Raw genomic sequence first — 17,574 nt, forward strand, 5'->3', positions numbered from 1 at the left:
CGTTAGAAGGAAATATCCACAAAACTAGTTATCAGATTGTCATTGTCTTTGTCTTTTTAGACCTGCAATGTTAGTTAATGATTAATTAGTTATTTTTTTTTTTAGAAGAAATGTCTATTGTATTTATAAACAAAATGGGACATTTAGCTGGAAGTAAAAATGTGAGCTGAGGCTCATTTTATCCATCAGGAGCAATGTCGGGGTAAAAAAGAAATGCGCCATATATGGTCGTTTCAGGGGATTGGTTGATAAAGGGAGGGATTTGTGATGTCTACAAAATGAAGTCCCATTTCATAGGTGGAAGAAGTGGTATATTTTCTGAAGAGAATCTGGAAAACCACACCAATTACATTATTCTGGATAATGTTAATAATTCAAAGATAAACACCAGGAACCTTAATGAATAATAAAAAAAAAAAAAAACAAAAACGCCAATTGCTTTACCAAAAATAAACCGTATATCTAAAAACTGGACTCTGAAGCCAGTGTAATTTTAATATCTTACAATATACTATTTTAGGTTTTTGTTAAATATTTTAGAATTAGATCGAATTTATAGTTTTTCATTATATTCTTCAATTGTATGAGGTTTTATAGTTAGTTTAGTTGACTTTTAATAATTTTGATATGCTGTTGTTGTCCTTATCTATATATTCTATACAGTTTTTATTAATTTTAGTGTTTTTCTAAGTTCCTGTGTATTTAATTTTAGTTATTTAAACACTTGAACACATTGTATATATATTGTATATCCTGTATATGATATATACTATACTCTCTAAATGCATATATATACACACACCGCAAAAGAGAACTGTTGCCTTATACCTAGCTTAAATAAAATACATAGCCCAATACTTTAAGCCTAGTTTGTAGTAATGCCTTATTTCTCTTTCATATATACACACCATATATATATTATATATCACCCATAGCTATATATATATATATATATATGTATATAGTAGGTACATCCTACTAGTTTAAGCTAAGCAAAATAGTATTTTAGATTAGGATTAAGTTTTTTTTATGGGGTTTTATGTTTCAGGTACGATAATATAACCCTTCTCTGAATAAAATCTAACTGTGCCTGTCCTCTTTTATATCCCAGATGTTACTAAAAAGACAGACAGGTAAAGCGCAGCCTTCCTGGGTTTTTTACAGGGCATCGTGGCCTCCTGAAAAACAGTGGCAGAATTCGAGAGAGGCAGTCCTCTAGCACAAAAAAAAAAATTCAGTCCGCTGAACTTTTTCCTCATCTTGTTATTTTTTTGTTACTTTGATGGGGCATTTCCAATGGAGGCGGGGAGCTTTGTTTGTGGCAAGCCAAAAACACTTCAAGCCTTGATTGTTAAGAGTCAAGGGCTGTCACTTATTGGCTGAGCACGCAGGCAGAATGGCATCTCTCTGATGTATGCGGGAGGGCGCGTGTGCGTCGAGCCCCATGGTACTCACGAGATAGTTTGCTGACTTGTATGACAAATGGTGTTTCATCTCCCTCCAGCGTTTGGTCGCGACTGTTTACGACTCAAACTTGCTTGCTCCGATCTGCGTCATGATGTGTGGGATTACAGGACCCCCCTCCGAAGCGGCCTGAGGACAACATTAATTCGATTTCTGAGCTAAGAATCAACTTCAGCACACAGGGAGATTCATGTACTACATATTCAATGTGGGTGATCCGATCGGACGGTGCACTAAATCTTACATATCCTCCCACATTACAGTCAAACCCTACTGAAGAAGATCCAGCTAACAACCAGCTTACTTGATAGGTAATCTGCAGTTTTATATATTGTTTGAAACTTCATGAAATGAAGAGACCACTCATGGCAACCATAGTGGAAAATCCAGCTAAAAACAGCTTCCTGACCCGGAGACGCTGGTTTTTATATATAGTTTTCCTAGGTTAGTCATTACTGATGACAGACTTTGGTATTTATATGGTTGCTACAGAACTACGGTGGTCAATTATAACTGAAACAGTCAAATGAAGAGGATGAATGGCAGCCCCTACTGGAAGATTCCGAAAACAAGCTAAGCTATAGTTAGCAGGCTAGTTTTTGCTCAGTTTCTCTAATATGTGGTAAATTCGTGGCCCAGAACAATCGAATTTGAAAGAGATTAATGGAAACTTTACTGTGGAAGAATCCACACACAAACCAGTTTACGAAGTGGTTTTGCTCATAAGTGAAATCGCCAGAATGAGAGGCAGGATTCCTTGGCAACTTGCTGCTGGAAGGACGTCCCTAGGTCAGAGCCAGTTTCTGAAGTGGTTGTTATTATAGGCTCAAAATCACATTAGAATGGTAAAAGATTTAAATAGCGAAACCCCTGCTTTCGGAAAAGGTAGAAACAAGAACCAGTTTCTGGTGGTTTTATGTATGATGAATTTACAGTGGTTTTATGTGGACACAAAATCCACAAAGATCAAAAAAAAAGATTCCTTGGCTTGGCCTGCTGGAAATCTAAGATTAAAACCAGTTTCCTGATGGTTTTGCTCTTTGGTTTAAGAATCACAGAATTGAAAAGATTCATGGCAGCCTGCTGGGAAGATCAATTTCAGGCCTAGTTTCTGATGGTTTTTACGCGGGTAGAAATCCACAAAATGAAAGAAAGATGCGCTTGCGCAGCCTGCTGGAAAGATCCAAAGTGAAACCAGGTTTCTGATGTGGTTTTGCCTTGAACGAAATCACGAAATGAAAAGAGTTCATGGCAGCCCTGCTGGAAGATCCAGCTAAAGAACTTCAGTTTTCTAGTGGTTTTGCATGGATTTGAAATCACACGAGAATGAAAGATGCATGGCAACCCTGCTGGAAGAATCCAGGCTGAGAGCTTCGTTTTCCCTGATGGTTTTTTACATGGTTGAAAGCACGAAATGAAAAAATCAGGGCAACCCCTACTGGAAATCCGCTAAACCAGATTCTGATGGTTTTTATACCTCGAAATCACGAAATGACAAAGATTCTGGGAACCATGCTGGAAGGCCATCGAAACCAGTTTTCTGACCTCGAATATGCTGGTTTTATACTGGTTTCTAAATAAGTCATCATGCTGGTAGGATAAAGGTTGGCCTGGTTAGTTAAAAGCTAGATGAACAACTCAACGATGAAGTGTTTACTAAGGTTTTTCACCAAAGAACAGAAGGCAGAAGTATAAGAAATAATCAGAGAGAAGATGAATTGAAGGGAGTTGTGGAAGAGTTTATTTATGACGCACAATTATTAGCCTCACGACACTGGATCCATAATGACCCTGATCCATTAAGGCCTCGGCTCCATTGTGCTGTTTGAATTAAACACTGCACCCTGTGGTTACTTTTACACCAAAGGATTTCCCCCTAACCCCAGCCGTGGCCTCAGGGCCTGATTCATCTCAGCTGGACTTCTGGCCGGTTGTGGCTGGCTGCTGAAAGGCGGCTCAATCTATCCTTTAGCAATAGCTTCAGCGTACTCTATCCGTGATATACCTGCATGTCAAATTCCTAACAGATCCAGATGGTGTTAGGGGGTATTTTCTTTAACTTGGATTTTTATTTATAAATGTTTTAAAAATGCTTTTACTACACCCCAATTCCGATTATTAAAATGTCATTTAGCTAGCAACTTACTCTAGTTCGTTTTATTCTGTAATTTTCTAATTAAGTTTATAGTTTAGAAGTTTTTTAAATTGCCCTGGAAATAGTGTGTTAATGGCTAATCCAATAACCATGATGCTCTTTAGGATCGGTAAATACTAACTATGAACATTTTCGATAAACATATAAAATCTGTATTTTTTTTTTTTTTAAATATATGTTTTAGTAAAAAGAAATGTGATACAGGAGAGAGCTTTCATTTTGCAGATAATTTAAAACCAATTCAGAGCTTTAGCTCCGAATTTATAGCATCACATTTTACTATATTGTATATAAATTTTAAGATATATATATATATATATATATATATATATATATATATATATATATATATATATATATATATATATATATATATATATATATATATATTTCTACTGTTCAAGCTGAACTTTGTTTAGATTTTTGTTTTGCCCCTAGGCCTAGACTTTGAATCCTTAAGATATAAAGAATTAATTCGAAAAGAAATTTAGATTTAGCATTTTAAAAAAATTTGATATATGTATATACAAATGATAAGAAAAAATTTTTGACATAAAAAAAACAAAAAGAAACATTTGTTTCACTCTTTACAATAAATATAATTGAAACCATTTAGAAATTTATTGTGTAGAAATATGTATAACTCAATTTTCAAAAGGAATTACGATAGTATATTGCTTACTATCAATTAAAGTAGTAATTGGCCAAGATGTAAAGTATCCCACATGATGTAAATATTTAATGCACATTTAATGTCTATAATATGCTATTACATGTTCACACACAAGTATTTTATATATAAACATATATATATATATATATATATATATATATATACGCATATTCAGTGGTTTTTATATATATAGATTAGATTCCCCATGATCAAATATTTTAATACTGGAAATCAATTGGACATTTTAGATTCAATCAACAAATTCATTTACCACAATAAATACTAGCATTAAATAAAGGAGGGATAGTGTGAAAAGTGTACTGTTGGTGAGTAATTTTCTTGTAGGAGATAATTAGGAGTATGTCTGAATATTAATTTTGTTAGTTGTTTTTGTTGAGTAAGGTGTTTTATTAAGGAGGGATTTTGTAACGCACGGCGAGCGACTAATACGGCTGCACCCAGCCTCATACATCAACAGAAGCATGCACAAAATGAGGAAATATGACGGAGGCTGGTAAAAAATGACTGCGTAAATAATGAACCTTCCACTGTGTGAATGTAGAAACGAGGCACTTCCCCCCCAGCCGAACGCTGCAGACGTGTGTCACCGTGTAGTGAAAGTGACTGTGTCTGGCTCTCGTAACAAACGCTCTGTGAAATCACACAATCAGAAGCAACAGAACGTATGGCTGTCGTAACAAACGCTCTGTGAAATCACACAATCAGAAGCAACAGAACCGAGCCGTGAGACTCCATTGCCCTCCTCCATTAGTGCCACAGAGCGGCTGTAAGGCGGTTAGCACCACTTCACCCACTTGCTCTTTACAACAGCAGCTTTCTGACATGACTGTGTTTAATTACAGCAGGTGTGCAAATAAGTGCAAATGGACATCAACATATCAGCCAATCCTGCTTTAAAAATGTTTCAAATGCCATTTCCACCATGGAGTGCTATTAAAAATAATACATAATTTGAGGTTTTGAAATTTTTTGCAAATGGACATCAACATATCTATAACGGTGTGTGTGTGTATCCTGTTTGTGTTGTGTTTGTGTGTGTGTGTTTGGTGTTGTGTATCAAGATCAATGAACATTGTCTCTGATTTCTTGAATCTAGTGATTCTTAAAATTTTTAAGATTTTAGAAAATTTACAGAATTAAGAATTTACATTAGATTAAATAAAAGTACAGAGAGTGTGCAACATGTTTAAATATTTAAAAGAGCTAATTTAAAATATTTACAAATATTTTGGTTATATGAAAGTCTAAAAAAATGTTTCATTTCATTATGACTATTTATTTTTAATACTTTTCAAATGCATTTCATGTTTAAAGTTATTGTTTTACCACTAAACCCACACTTTCAATCATAATGAAAAGCCATTATGACATTATTATTTTTTACTACTTTTCAAATTAAATGTTGATTATTATTACATTTTTGAAATAAAATATGATACAAAAATGACATGGAAGAAATAAAAGGATTATTAATAATTTTGTAATAAAATGTTTGTTTTTATTTTTTTTGTAATATATTGTTTGTTTTTTGGATGGTTTTAATTATAGTATTATTAACTGATTTTGTGCAAATTTAAAGAAATTTGGGAACAGTGTCATTTTAAAACTATTCTTTTTGTAAGTTGTAAAAGGGGTTTTCCAAAACTTATTAAAATTGTTAAAGTTTTGTAAAAGTTTTTTTTGATTTTCAAATTTTTTTTTTTTTTTTTATTTTTTTAAATTGTTTTTTTTGTTTAATTTTTATAGTAATCCCATAATTATAATTTTAATATCTAAATAAATAAATTATATTATTGTGATTTATTAGATTTTTAAAATAAAATATTGTTATAAAATTTTGTAATAAAAATTACATTTTATAATTTGGAGGTCTGGACGTTTTTAAATTTCAAAACTGATTTTGTGCAAAATTAAACAAGAAATGTGGGGAAACTCAAACTATTTTCAAAATATTTTTTTTTTTTAATTTCTGATTTTGTTTTGTGTTAAATTAGAAATGTGGTGTGGGTAAAATTATTTTGTTAAACTACGTGCAGAAGTATTCTTAGAGTTTATGTGTGAAAATTCAATGAAAATGTCACATTTTACTATAACTATTTATTTTTACTACTTTTAAGAGTTTATTGTTTTAGGACTAAATCCAGATGTTCAGTCTTAAAGCATGAAAATCCATTATAAAAATGTGAATTATAAAACCGCTCAACCAATGTCTGTACAGACACAGAACTGACAATTAACAGATATTCTAAAGACAAGACGAGACATGCTGCTGTTTTCAAACTGTCTCTTGCAATTGGTTGATATCAATCTCAACAACCGTCGATACTCTGGAAGCGTTTACTGTCCGGCTGATTAAGACGAATCAATGGCCTTAAAATGCAATGCAGCCTGAAACACGAATCTATGACTTGACAACAGGGAGCTGAATGTCCAAAATTTCAATTTCACGTCTAATTAAATACCCTAAATACCCAAAACAACTCTATCTCTTACTTTTTACTGTCTTTGTTTTGTTTTCAATTGTTTTTTTTTTATGTCTAAGTATCGGAAAAAAAAAAAAGATGAAAAAGATGACAAAAGATCTTGAGGTAAAGGAAAACCCAGACGCTTCAGATGATCTCACATGGTGTCACAAACACGCACACACCTCAGAGTGAGACTTTCTCACGCCGTCGAGTAAAGATACGTGTAAATCTCATTAACATCCACTTCACAGAAAAGCAAGATGGAGGTGATAATTGAAACAGGTAGAAAAAAAAGGGTCCTGCCATCAGCAGCACAGCAAATGAAAATGAGTTTCTTTCTCTCATTACTCGCTGTGTTCAGTCCTCTTTGAAAAACTCATTAAATCAATAATGAAAGTACTGTCATCGTTTGCTCACTCTCATGTTGTTTCAAACCTCTATGACGTTTGCTCTTCAACAGAAAACTAAATGTTCATACTAAGACCTGCAATCAGTGTTATTTTAGTATCACTTTATTGACTTTTTGGCAATTTTATTAGTTTTTTTGTTTATTTTATAATAATATGAATATACATTAAAACTTATATTTATTTATTTTTATTGCATTTTATTTTAAGTTGTAGTCATTTTTTGCTTTTGTTTTATATGTGTTTTTGCCACTGTTAGTTTTTGGAGCTTATTTGACAAAAAATATTAATATATACATTAAAACTTCTGACAGCTTTTTAATTTTTAGTCTTTTGTTACATTCTAATATATATATTATATATATATATATATATATATAATATATTTATACTATATATAAATATACATTACCCCTATAGATTTTGGACTATATTTTTAGTGAGTAACATGAAATATGTAATTTGGAAATACTTTAATACTTCCATTTAGCTTTTATTACATTCATTTTTATTTAACTATTTTTTTTTATTTCAGTTTTAGTCAGTACTTCAATGTATCTTTTAGTACTTCAATTTATTTAAGTGTTAAATATTTATTTTCAAATATTTAATATTTTATATATATTATTATATTTCAACTTTATTAACATTTCACATTTACTGTATATTTCATTTCTTTATTTTTATATATCTTTCTTTGTTATATATATATATATTTATGAATACATATATATATATATATATATATATATAGATATATATATATATATTATATATATATATAGATAATATATATATATATATATATAGCTATATAAATATATTCATATATATATTTTCGTATATATACAATTATTTACCTGCATATTTTTGTTTACAAAACTCCCCTGAATCATGGTGCACAATCAATACATAAACTACAATACTACCTGGAATATGGTGCAAAAATCAATTTTACCGTTTTTTTTTTTACCTCATCTTTGGAGGTTGAAAGTGTCTGTTGTATGGAAAAGGAGCAGGAAAGGTTTTTTTAGAAACATGCCGCACGTCTTCATCAAATGCAAATATCTGCAGCACAAACGTTTCTTTCCGAGCCGGATGGAGTCTCTCCCATCATCTGTTCAGAGCGAGAGGATCTGAAGTTTATCTGCAGCAGCGTTTAGTTGCTATCTGAGAACAGATTGGATAAACGGCGGCGGAGGGAAGCTGTTGCCTTTGCTAGAGGACGCAGGAGAAAAGGAAGGAGAAAGAGAGCGAGACAAAGACTAGAGATGTGTTTGACAGTGCCGCGGCTCTTCCAGCAGTTTGAGGGCAATTATCAGGAGACAGGAGAGGTGAGCTGTGAAGAGGAGGAGAGCTGAAGAAAGTCATGACTTCACTCCCCGTGGGCTCCAGTCCGGATATACCGGCACATAATCCTCTTCTCAGCTCTTCATTAACCGCCGGCCTGTTAATTGCTTGTGGCTTTGTGTGAAAATGTGGGGGTGTGTTGACTATTTAGTGGCTCACTCTTTCAAAACGAGCACACAAATAGTAACACGTTGTCCATTAGCAGACGGGCTGAGAATAGCAATGCTTTCGGATGAATCTCATTAAAAAAAAGGTAAAGAAAATATTTATATAAAGATGTAGTGATTTTTGGAGTTAATATGATCTGCATAAGTAGTATATATACACACTATGCATAAATGTAAATTATTTATGTAATATACATATTTATGTATAATGCAACTACATTTTTTCATCTTAAAATCAATGCAAATTTACATTAAATCTGCAAAGCATCCAAAAATCAAAGAGATCATATTGTACATGAGTGCAAAAGGTGCAAAACACACAGAAAACACATAACAAATAAAGGTAAATTATTCTTAATTATATATACAAACATATTAAATAAATAAAGGATGGATAAATATGTAATGTAAATATTTATACATTTATAAAATGTATAAAATAAATAATAAATAAGTGATAAATTATTCATTAAGATAAGATTCATTGTTTCATGTCATTAAAAACAGGTATAAAAATAACATTATAAAAAGAAATTGTGAAAAATATATTATATTTTAGATATTAAAATGAATTAATTAGAGAGAGGGTATTTTAAATAAATATTAATAAATAACTAAATAAATATCTATTGTTATTATACTGAAATAAATACTTATATAAAAAACTAAATAAATATATAATATTTACTTATATTCTAATAAATATACATATATTTTAAAAATAGTAATATTTAATCATTATATATATATATATATATAATATATAATATTATATATATATATATATATATATATATATATATATATATATATATATTTTTTTTTTTTTTTATATAAATTATTTATAGTATAAGTATTTATAAAGTATATATTTAATCATATATATTTTTATTTATTTTTACCGTGTTTTTTTGAGATTAAAAACAATCTTCTGACTTGAATGAGCTATTTCAATTATCTAATTTTTATGTTTCTTTATTCCCCCATTAACCAATATTCAATACACCCCAAAACATTACTGTCCAGTCTCTCAGTGACAGTCGAGAAACACATGAGGCAGCATGAATGTGATTTCTGTGTGAAGTTCAGACAAAGCACACAGTTTCTGACTCGATGCTGCAGGAAACTGAAGAGAGAGAAAGAAATGACTCACTGTTCGTTGACGACAAAGATGCAGTTGTCTTGCGAAGGAATGCCTGTGATGGGATGCTTGCAGGTCACCTTTCTCTCATTGTGACTGAAGGAGAGAAAAGACACAGGAATTGTGGGAATTAGAGACATGTGAGACTGCTGTTCACACTTTTACACTCGATAAAGAGCCGTTTGATAATTGAAATGATTGAACGAGCCGCGGGATTCACGTGCTGCCCTGCTGCGAAAGATCAGACCATCTGAAGAAGACGAGAACCAACCGAGAGGAGAAAACCATGGCACAGACTGCAAACTGTTTCACATTCAGTATTTCATTGCACAGCCTGCACTGGTTAACACATGCAGGTTATTTTCTAGCAGTGTCACAACTATATCACAATTTCCTGTTGCGATTAATTGATAATGCTTTTATCACGGTATACGGTATAAATTTAGTTTCAAAAAAGTGGTCATAATACAGTCTAACAGTTTAAATAACTTTTTTCTTATAACAAAAATAACTGAACATTTAAATACAATAAAGCAATACAAAAAATATATATAAAGTTAAAAGTTTTACACAGATTAAAGTGCAAAAGAACTATAAAGACCCATAGGTATCACTTTACAATAAGACCTCATTAGTTAATGCATTAACATTCACAATGAGCAATAGCTACATTTGCTACAGAAGTTATTAATCTTTGTTAAAAAATACATCTTAGCTCATGTTAGCTCATTAAATAACAGTTGCAACTTTCGATTTTAACAATGTGTTATTAAATATTGGAATACCTAAGATTAATGACTGTTTCATTGGCAGTTTATGTTAGCTAATGAAGCCCTTATGTAAAGTGTTAATGAACAATAAAGAATCAAAACACTTTCAAAGAATATCTAGGGCATGTTGTAGTCCAGATTAAAATGGAAAAAAAAAGAAGTTTGAAAATAAATAGCCTATTAAGTCTATTTATTATTTTATATTATTTAAATATGTTTTAGAAAGTATAGCAGCTGCTTTTATTTATGGGGTTTCCAGGATAAGGTCTGCATTTTCTAGAGTTTAGCGCCATCTGCTGTCAGAGAGTGAATGTGCTTTCATTCAGGCGTCTCTCCTGTGTTCCTCCATGTGCTTCTCATCCGTTCTTGTTTACATCAGAGTTCACACGAGTGAATAAGCAGCATACAGCAGTGTTGTGCATTTTGACCAGTTGATGGGAAAAGTGTTCTTAAAATGCATTCCAAATTCTGAATAATTTGTAATATATAATTATTCATGGTATTTAGAAGTGCCCAGATAACAATATCATGCATATTCATTATCGCGATATATCGCATTACCGAATACCAGCACATGTCTAGTCACAACATATGTTTAACATGTAGAATTTAACTGAGGTGTTGTCATTTGTGTTAGTGGCTGCTATATCACATTTAACAGGTCATTTTTAGTTTAAGTCGTTTTTAAGTCATGAAGTAAAAAAAAAATTAAAAGAAGAGTCCTGAAGTAAATAAAATAAAGGAAAAAAGTGGGAAAAGTCCTGAAGTAAAAAAAAAATTAAATAATACGTAAAACTCTTTTTTATGTCTAACTTTAACGAATTATAAAAATACACTGAGTCCAGCTATACCTACTTAATAATATTAAATATTTGTTAATTATATTAAAAATTTAATCTTTTTTTTGTTTTGTGTTATAAATTAGTAGTTAATTATTATTTTATTAAAATTTGTAAAATAAATAAATATTTTTAAATATTGTTTATAAAAATATACTCTGATATATTTTTATCCTTAGTAAATACACACCTTACTAATAATAAATATAGAAAAGTAATGATAATAGCTAATGAGTAAGTAAATTAATAATTATTAATTAATGATCACCCTAAAAGAATGATATTTAATGTCACCCCAATAATGAATATTTAAAATAAATAAAATATTAAAATAAAAATATATACAATAAATTAATTTATTAAAAACAGGTTTTTGTTTATGATGGTCTACCAGGTTGATGTCAGCAACACCAGCTGCACCAGCAACCACCAAAACCAGCTCTCACCATCAGAATCTGCTTTTAGTCTGATTTCCCAACAGGACCGAGTCAAATATGATGTAACCCAGATGAAAACTCAACAGATGACATCTACCCAAACACACACACACAGACAGCTACACACCTTGAGCGAGGGGTGGTGCAGAACTTCAACATACTGTCTCTGTCTGTCAGTCTCTCCTGGGGCCGCCGGTGGCTCTCTATCGCCTCAATCCTGTCTCTCTCTCTCTCTCTCTACTCCTGCTGTTTATCACCAATCCAAGCATGTAGTCAGTGCTGCTGCTTTCAGCAGTCATACGCCCTGATCACAAGAGCATGCAGACAGACATACGCCCACCCTCTTCCTCTCTGCCATGAGGCGCCGACGTCTCAATAAATACAATTACGGCTGCAGTCACACACAGACAGAGCTGTGAGAGGACAGAGGAGGCCGTTCACAGCAGATAAAGGAGGTTCTCGCTCACATGGAGAGTCACAGGGCTGCTGGGTAACATGTGGACCGACTGAGGCGTGCTGGTCAGGACATGCTTTGAGGCGAACGAATCAAGGTTGAGGGGAATTTCACAAAACACTCACACACATGCATTAATGCATAAAATTCCCAGGATTTTTTCCAAATAAATTCAGCATAAAAGCAGAAAAACATACCAGTATGATAATGAACGTATAACAAACAGTCTCATTCATTAGGGAATAGGCTTGCTATATCTTTTCTTTATCATTACTCGAGCCATGACTGTAACGCTGAAACATAATATAATAAGCATAACCAAATGACGGCACTAATTAACATAACAGTTCGAAGATTAACATAAATCAACTGCTTTTTGACATTTCCATTTCAAAAAGCAAGAACATTCAAATCAATAAAAAAATAAAAACAGTTTAATTCATCCATGAATATCACCTCAGGCCATAATGACTTTAGGCTAGGTCTAAACACGTTAAAACATATTATCAACTGCCTGAATGACGGCTCTTATGTAAACATTCATTTTAACATCGAGTCTATTTTTGCTGTGCTGCATGCACTGAATTAAAGTGACAGCGCATTGTTCAGCGGGTAAAGATTTACATGGATTGACACTAAAATGTAGTAATTACACCATAAATGCATATAGGATAATTAAAGTCTTCTGTGTTTCAGAGACAACACACAGGACTATGGCTTTTTTGGCTAGGCTTAAAAGTTAAAACAAGAAAAAAAGAGCACTTTTAGACAGGCTAAACAAGGCAATAATAGATGCGTTCGTGGAAATATGAAAACAAAGCTCTTTATGAACCGTAGGATTGCTTGCAATAAAGATTTAAATGTAAAAAGTGTCCTTTTGTGCTTCTCATCTCTAAGTCTGTTCATTTGAATCCTGCCGAGAGCGATATTGATCGATGACAAAACTTTGGATGCTGAAACCGTTTGGGACGACTGGGATCACGGTTTTCACACCGTTTTATGGTTAATTTATTGTTGCCAAGGCAACACTCACTCTGGAAGGATGCTAATCACTTTACCAACCCGCTTTTCAATCCATCATCTGTCCGGTCGCTCGGTGTGCCTGCGTGGGCTTCTGCCTCTGCTGCGGCATCTTATTTCAATAACTGCTTCTATAACCAAAGTGACTACCTTAAAAACGGTTCAAAAGAACTGATTTACGTAAACAGACCAAAACTTTCAACTAACTTGGTTTAAGGTTTAGAGGCAGTTTTAAAATGTATCTGTCCTGATGCTCTCAAACCTTTGGAAGCTTTTCTGCCACTGAATAAAAAAAATATAAAAAAAGGTAACTGTGACATTTTATCTTACAACTCACTTTTTTTCCTCATAATTGAGTGATATAAACTCGCAATTGCAAGTTATAGAGTGATTTTTTTTCGCAATTGCAAGTTATATTGTCACAACTGTGAGTTGAAAGTTATATTGTCACAACTGTGCGATAAAAACTCACAATCCTATATAAGATATTATATTGAAATTGGGTGAGATATATACTTGAGTTTGTATTGTAAGAAATATGTTAATATTGAATTTGGAAGTAAATTAAGTTTTGATGAGTGGGTTTTTTAAGACAAAAATGTAAATTAGGCTGAGTTTTACCCAAGTCAGGATGGGATGGTAGTTGTATGTGTATTTTACTTTTTTCTTTTTATGGATGGGCGCTTTTTATTTATCTTCTTTTGGACTGATGCATACAACACCCTGAGTGGCAACAACTAGCTTGAAAGATCAAAGACAATTTTTAATATAACTCCGACTGGATTCGTCTGAAAGAAGAAAGTCACATACACCTAGGATGCCTTGGGGGTGAGTAAAACACAGCCTTATTTTCATTTTTGGGTGAACCCTTTAAGAGAAAAAAGTCAGTATTGCAAGATACTGTATAAACTCGCAATGCTAGAAAAAAGAAAGAATTGCAAGATAAAAAGTCACATTTATCTTCTTATTTTTTATTCAGTGGCAGAAAGAGGCGTCCATACAAACCTCACATAAAAATTGTAATCAACAATAAAAAGCATTTATATATTCCCATCATCAAAAATATATTCAAATATAAAAAATACATAAAATTTGTTATTTATAATTATGAACAGCAAGCCGAGTTTCATGTATATACATGCATGGCGGCTTCACGCTCATGAATAACCGTTCAGCAATCGCATAAAAACAGTCTCGTGTTTGCAAACAGAGGTGCGTTTCGAGGCGAGGAACCTACTTTATTCTGCCTCGGGGAATCAACGGGGGGGGGGTATAGTGCTGCGTCTTCTGTACTAACTCTGCCAGTGCCTGCGGAACGCAGAATGGCGGAGACAGAAACAGTGGGAACGTCCAGCTGCTGCGAGACGCCCTAAACCTTAAAAGCACTCAAAGACATGAACCAGAGAGTAATTATTAGAAGTAATAGAAGTGATGAAGAGGGGTGATTGTTGAGGTGTTGTGGAGGAAGCACACGTCTTCACGAATCTCCTCAACATGACATCGCTCTGGAAGGCTTTTTTAAGGGAATCGCCACAGACGGGTTTGTAAACTACAGACGCCACACTTCCGTAATACAAACCACAATATCTTGGTATTCTAAACATGTTTTTCGCGCTATTTTATTGTTAATGGTTTTTCTACAATAATTGTTTTTGATTTAGTTTGAATAATTGTTTGTGAATTAATTTAGTTTGTTTCAGTTTTATTGTACGTTACATGTTTTTTTGCTTGGTAAAAAACATTGATTTGAAATATATTAAAAATTTGATAAAAATTGTATTGGGAAATTTAATTTTTAATTATATCAGATAATAAATTAATGATGGTTATTGTACAAATGCAACTAAAGTAACTGCAACAATATTATATCAATATTTATTTGCTTTATGCAATATATTGCAATACTGTTATATATACAATGTATATTTTTATTGGCATATGTAGACATTTAATAATATATTTATATTTAATAATTATTTACAAATTTATATACTTTTAATATATATATTTAAAAACAGGTTTCTATTAAGATGATACTGTACAGACAAAAAACAACATCAGGGCAATACAAAAATCTGACTTTGGATGTGTTCAAAATGACTTATGACTTATTAAAATTGAGATTTTTTTTTTTTTTTTTTACAACAACACACAAATTTACAACACACACACACACACACACACACACATATATTTTATTTAGAGACCCAAACTGAGCAAAAAATCTTTATACAGCATACTAGATTATAAAGAATACAGTAAACTAAACGCAGTATATAGTGTGTGTTAGTATTGCTTTCTGAACACAACCATTAAGAAGTAAAAAGGCATGAGGTGCTGTCTGTCCAGCCATTATGATCATTAAATGTCCATACAGTCCCAGAACACTGAATAAAAGGTGGCAATAATTGATGTGACCCAGTGGCTAAATTTAGCTTCACATTCTCTGAAAGGTTCTTGTGGAATTAAACAATGCTCTGTGTTCCTGTGGGCATTTAAAAGCTCAGGGAGAAAATGAACAATGAAGCGTTTGCTCCCGGCGGGGCGTCTGCCATTCACACGTGCTCTCTGTGGCCTGCGGCCGACCTTTCTGAAAGGTCAGCATGCCCTCGCGGCCTCCCGTTACCCTCTCAATGCAGAGCTTTCCAAAAGAACATTTATTTCCTTGACATGCACACACTCATGACTGAAAGATTGAGCTGGAAGGGAGTTTTTGGCGATGTTACTTAGATGATCAGGTATGCTGTGGTGATTTTCAAAGTATCAGCATTTTTAATTATTAGCATCGGCCGATACGTCTTTTTTTTTTGTTTTTTTTTTGTCAGATGTGTAAATTTGTTTTTATTAGTTTTAGTAGAGGTTGTCAGTGTTGGAAGTGCTGTGTGAAATGCTGATACAAAAAAAAAAAAAAAAAAAGTGGTATAAATGTAAAAATGGCATTTCTAGAAATATCTGAAATCATTTTCAATGTCAAAAGCGAGTTATTTAGTGCTTTGCTGTACCAACAAATGGATGTCATGATCAGGTTTTAACAAGCAATTTGACTTCTGTAAAATGGTGCAACAGAGTGAAACAAGATATTCAACAAGAAAACCTATTTTTTTTTTCATTGGAATTGACTGAATTTTGAAAAGTGGGTATTTCATATTAGAATGGAGACAGATTTGAATGCCAAAGAATGGCTAAAAAAAAGCTATTTGGCTGTTCCCAGATTGAAAACACATGGGAAATGATTATGGGAAATGGATGTCAATAAGAAACTGGTCTTCACAACCAATTTGACTTCTGTAAAATGGTGTAACAGAGTGAAACAAGATATTCAACAAGAAAAAAATATATATTTTTCCATTGGAATTGACTGAATTATGGAAAGTGGCCATTTCATATTAGAATGGAGCCAGATGTGAATGCAAAAGAGTGGCTAAAAAGCTATTTGGCTACTGGTTATCATTATCCAATCAACTGCATGACCTAAGAAGAAGAAGAAAAAAAAAAGTGTCATTCCTCCAAATATCTTCTTTTGTGTTCAACAGAAGAAATAAACTCAAACAGGCTTGCAACAACATGAGGGTGAGTAATTTCTGGGTGAACTATCACTTTAAACAAGACGGGCTATGTAAAGCGAAAGTCTAAAAATCTTAAAGGTTCTCAAACACTATTTAGAAGGACATTTATAGGAGTATATCAATGCATGAATGAGACGAGCCATTGCTGCCAGTCTTACAGCTAATGATGCATTTCATTTTAGATGAATCATATGAATCATCTCTGACTGAATGAATTTCTCTCTGCTATCATCCGATCTGGAAGCCCAACTTGTAATTAGTAAATGACTAATTATGAATAAATATGCCACACATGTCATCCGAAATAGAGGCCTTACTCGTTCATTGTGAAGCATTTATAATGGCGTACTGTTTGAAAGTGAAACCGGCCCACTGCAAATGTCAATGTCTTGATAAAATCTTAATTTAAAAGTCTCTGAAGAACAACCAGCGGAGAATAAACGTTCATGGCATTCACATCTAAAAAACATCACACGCTTGGGTGCAGTTTAGGAAAAAAAATGTCTAAAAAGCACCAAATCCTGGACAGGCTTATCTTATTAAGAAAAAGGGCCAATATAAGCCGCCCATGGAGAATCTCCTGAAGACGTTTCAACTGCGCAAATGGAAAGAAAGAAGTGCAAATCCCCTCATTTGTTCCTTAAT

General features: G+C 32.7%; 1 pseudogene; it reads right to left on the reverse strand.

Annotated features, from left to right (window-relative positions):
* The window catches only part of LOC109072216, a 140,351-nt pseudogene that overhangs the window by 51,475 nt on the left and 71,302 nt on the right, over positions 1 to 17,574 (reverse strand).

This window comes from Cyprinus carpio, chromosome A4, assembly GCF_018340385.1.
Source record: "Cyprinus carpio isolate SPL01 chromosome A4, ASM1834038v1, whole genome shotgun sequence".
NCBI lineage: Eukaryota > Metazoa > Chordata > Actinopteri > Cypriniformes > Cyprinidae > Cyprinus > Cyprinus carpio.